The sequence below is a fragment of the Asparagus officinalis genome, chromosome 5 (genome assembly GCF_001876935.1).
Source record: "Asparagus officinalis chromosome 5, Aspof.V1, whole genome shotgun sequence".
Lineage (NCBI taxonomy): Eukaryota > Viridiplantae > Streptophyta > Magnoliopsida > Asparagales > Asparagaceae > Asparagus > Asparagus officinalis.
Window position 1 is genome coordinate 78,694,984 of NC_033798.1, and position 4,782 is coordinate 78,699,765.

Consider the following 4,782-nt stretch of genomic DNA (forward strand, 5'->3'; position numbering starts at 1 on the left):
CGGTGGAGGTTCACCATGCTTACCTTAACTGTTGAAGGCGGCGTGAGGCACGCGATGGAGGATGAGGCGTGAGGGCAACGCGTGGAGGAGGAGCGGTGGAGCAGCGCGGCTGGAGGAGGGAGGCGGGAGGCGAGCGCGTGGAATAGATGGAGGCGGTGGAAGGGCAGGCGAGGATCGAGCGCGCCGGTCATCCTCCATCGCGTGCCTCCACCGGGTCCAACAGGTTAAGAGCATGGTGAACTCCACCGCGTGCCTCCACCGCTCCTCCTCCACCGTGTCCAACAGGTTAAGAGCATGGTGAACTAGCAATACTACAGAGCTATTTGGTACATTACAATTGTAATTGCAATAAATATTACATACATAAAATGCCCCATGCAGCATTAATTATTTTGCAAGAAATAAACTTTGAATTTGTTGTTTGAATATCTACGGTTCTGTTTGTAGAAATTTTCTTAAATTTTTAAATCTAATATTTGATTTGTTAAAAATAGTTGTAAGATTTGATTTGATTCGGTTTTATTTTATTTATTTTTTTGAGAAAAATGCATTTCCATTGAAATCAACTGTCGTTCAAACCCCCTCAAAGCTGTTGAAACAACAAACACAAGTGGTCCCAAATGATAGCCACCGGCAGCCCCTTTCCGGGACCCAATTAAGATGCCGTGACTCTCAGCACAAAATCTCCCTGATTTCTCGCTTTTCTTCTAAATTTTTAATCGTAAAGTCATTGCAATTTTGATTTTTTAGGTTAATCGCAGAGACCCCCCCAAACTTTTAATCGTAAAGCCATTACAATTTTTAGGGTAGTACTTTCAGATAATTTTTAGTATCTAAAGAGGATATATAGGTTCATTCATTGTGAAGAGCCGACATTACGTATATTTTCAGTTGCGTAGCTTGGGCATATCATGTGCAGAGAATCAATTAATTAAAGAAAACAGATGGAATATACATTATCATGCTTAGCTTATTCCCTAAATCCATGTTTTTAGAAGTCGTTACTAATAAATCATCATCTTAAAGGTTAGCATGACCCGTAACTACATCAGAGATAAAGATTGGATGTACGTGGGTCGTGGAGAGCGCATGCAATCTATTTTCATTAATGGAGTTAGTGCTTTCATGGACTTTGTACTTAGACATGATATGGTCCGATATGGGAGGCTCATTTTGCTAGAAAAAACATCACTTCTAAAAATTAAAAAAGAAAATCAGAAAGTTAGAAACGCAGACTTGAGAAGTGGTAATCGTGTGATCACTACCCTAGAACAATAATCACCGCCTTCACAGAGACGATTTAATGCGACCACGCCTAGCGATAAGAACCCCCGAGAAAGCCGGCACCAAAATTTACTGCGAAACTTTGATCTCTTGCTCAATGGATGTTTGCCCAAAACTAAAACAAAAATCGAAATATTATAGAGAATTATGAGAGAGAGCTTGGGAATTTCTCACGGTTAATTTCCAACTGTCGGACCTTTTCATTTATGACTTTTGTTTTTATCAAACAAATTCCATCACTAGAGAAACGCCGAAACCTCTCTCAGTCCCATCCAGCCAACTTGAAACACCTTATCCTTGAGAGGCACTTGATCTAGCTCCTTCCCAATTAAGGAGAGTCCCAACCATCTTTATGAGAGGAAGAGGAGATAAATGACGGCAACAGGCACCTGAAATTTTCCCCATCAAGCAACCTCACCCTCTCTCTTTAACTGCAAATGATAATGAGATCTTGGACAACATCTCTCCACGATTCACAGCGGGGTCCAAGGTGTCTTCTTTCAGCTCCTTCGCTTTCCTCTTCTTACACCTCGCCTTCTCTCTCTGTATTATTTATGAACATAGTACAAGGTACGTAGTTGAGAATTTATTGATAATGACTGTTGACTAGCATATTGCTGGACGCCGATGGACGAGTATTTTAGGATAATATCAAGAAGAAGTATCTGAATGGATTAATCCCTTAAATAGATCAAACATATATGTCTGCAATATTTAATCTCCCAACTGCGCGACATAGCCACATCTACAGCAGAGCAAACTGATGATGTTAGTTAGGTTGACAAAAGAACAATGTTGTACGTTACCTGGACAATGGACAAATTTTCAAAACCATCCACTTTTGAAATTTATTTATAAAAAACGACCCATTTCAACCTTAATTTCAAAAATCGACCCAGTTGGTTGAAACTGGGTCAGTTTTTGAAAAAAAAAATTTCAAACTTCACGGGAGTTGAACTCCCGTGAAGTTTTGTTATGAGAAAAAACTTCACGAGAGTTCAACTCCAGTGAAGTTTGAAAATTTTTTTTTCAAAAACAGACCCAGTTTCATCCAACTAGGTCTGTTTTTGAAATTAAGGTTGAAAGGGGTCTTTTTTTGGGAATAAATTTCAAAACCGGATGGTTTTGAAAATTTGTCCCCTGGACAATTTCACACCTATAGAATAGGAAGAATGAAAGACCTAAGGAACCGTTCTACAATATGTCAGTAGAATATCTCAGTCCAAAAAATTATAGTACAATATCTAATAGTGAACTTCAAAAATGGAGATTATTATATGCTGCGGAACTTTCGATTATAATCAATAATCCAAAAATGGATTAAGTCCAAGCGGATTATAATGTAGAATGTTTGATAAAATTAATGGATTAAAATCCATTTTTAATAGTTGCACGTTTAGTAAATGAGTGGATTATAATTAATCATTGTTATCAAAATGATTAAAAAAACATGAATTTAGCATCACTACCATCTTTATGAGAGGAAGAGGAGATAAATGACGGCAACAACCACCTGAAATTTTCCCCATCATGCATCCTCACATATCTCTTTAATTGCAAATGATAATGAGATCTTGGACAACATCTCTCCACGATTCACAGCATGATCCAGAGAGTTTCTTTCAGCTCCTTCGTTTTCCTCTTCATCCACGTCGCCTTCCCTCTCTGTATTATTTATGAACATAGTAAAAGGGAGTTGAGAATTTATGCATAATGATTGCTGACTAGCATATTGCAGGATGCCGATGGACGAGTATTTAAGGATAAGCTCAAGAAGAAGTATTTGAATGGATTAATCCCTTTAAGTAATTCGCAGCTTATTGGGTCTTGCCAACTATTATAGAAAATTTATCCTGGACTTTTCGAAGATTGCTACCCCGCTGACACGCCTTATGGAAAAGGGTGTACAGTTTGCTTAGGGATCGGAGTACCAGAAGGCCTTAAGACTTTGAAGACTAAGCTGACTACAACACCAGTGTTGATCATTCCGAGCAGTGATAAGACCTTTGTTGTCTACAGTGATGCATCTTTGTCGGGATTAGGAGGCGTTTTGATGAAGACTCAGAGAGTGGTTGCATACATTTTACGGCAGTTGAGGACTCATGAGCAGAATTATCCCACTCACGACTAGGAGTTGGCAGCAGTCGTTTTCGCACTTAAGACATGGAGGCATTATCTTTATGGAGTTCAGTTTGAACTGTTTACAGACCATCAGAGTCTGAAGTACATCTTCTCTCAAAAGGAACTCAAATAGAGGCAGCGACGATGGGTCGAGTTTATTAAGGATTACGAATTCGCGCTTCAGTACCATCAGGGGAAGGCGAACGTTGTAACAGACGCGTTGAGCAGGAAGCGTCCTCACGGACTTTTAGCTTTTTGGTGCTCGTTATATCAGGATCTTCTCACTCTTAGTCAGTTTGACTTTAGGCCAAAGATTGGCGGGAGCAGCGTATTTTTAGGAGCTTTGGCCATACAGCCATAGTCGACTGATAGAGTGGTCAGTGCTCAGTTGGAGGACTATTGGATTCAAACCCGAAAGGAAGAGATTTTCAAAGAGCCGAGGGCCGACCATCGGATCAGATGGGGGCCTTCGAATGAAAGACCGATTAGTCATGCCAGATAATCCACAGCTAAAGAAGGATCTATTTGATGAAGCACACCGTACCAGGTACACAGTGCATCCAAAATGTACAAGGACATGAAGAGATATTTTTGGTGGAGCGGCATGCGTAGGGGTATTGCGGAGTATGTAGCTAAGTATTTTACATGTCAGCAAGTCAAGGCAGAACACCAGAGACCTGCATGAACCGTACAGCCTTTACCTATCCCTGAGTGGAAGTGGGCAGATATCTCAATAGATTTTATTATAGGATTACTAAGGTCCAGCAAGGGGAATGATTCTATCTTGGTGATAGTTGATCGATTGACGAAGTCGTCACACTTCATGCCAGTTAAGATGACCTATACGGTGGAGACTTATGCGAGAATTTTCATCCGAGAGATTGTTCGATTGCATGGAGTTCCGGAGACGATTGTGTCGGATTGAGGCTCAGTTTTCACTTCATATTTCTGGAAGAGCTTCCAGAATTCTTTCAGCCGCCAGGTATCATATAGCAGCATTTTCCACCCTTAGACGGAGAGAGTTAACAAGGTATTGGAGGACATGTTGCGGGCATGTATTATCAATTTTTAGGGTAGTTGGGAGGATCACATTCCATTGATTGAGTTTGCCTACAATAATAGTTATCAATCGACTATAGGCATGGCACTTTATGAAGCATTGTATGGGAAGCCTTGAAGATCATCTAATTGTTGGGCAGAGCTGGAGGATAATTTACAACTTGGGCCGGAGCTCATGAGACAGACTGCCGAGAAGGTGGTGTTGATTCAAGAGTGTATTCTTGCAGCCCAGAGTTGGCAGAAGAGTTACACGGATCAGAGGCGATGACTATTAGATTTTCAGGTCGGGGACTATGTGTTATTGAAAGTATCATCGAT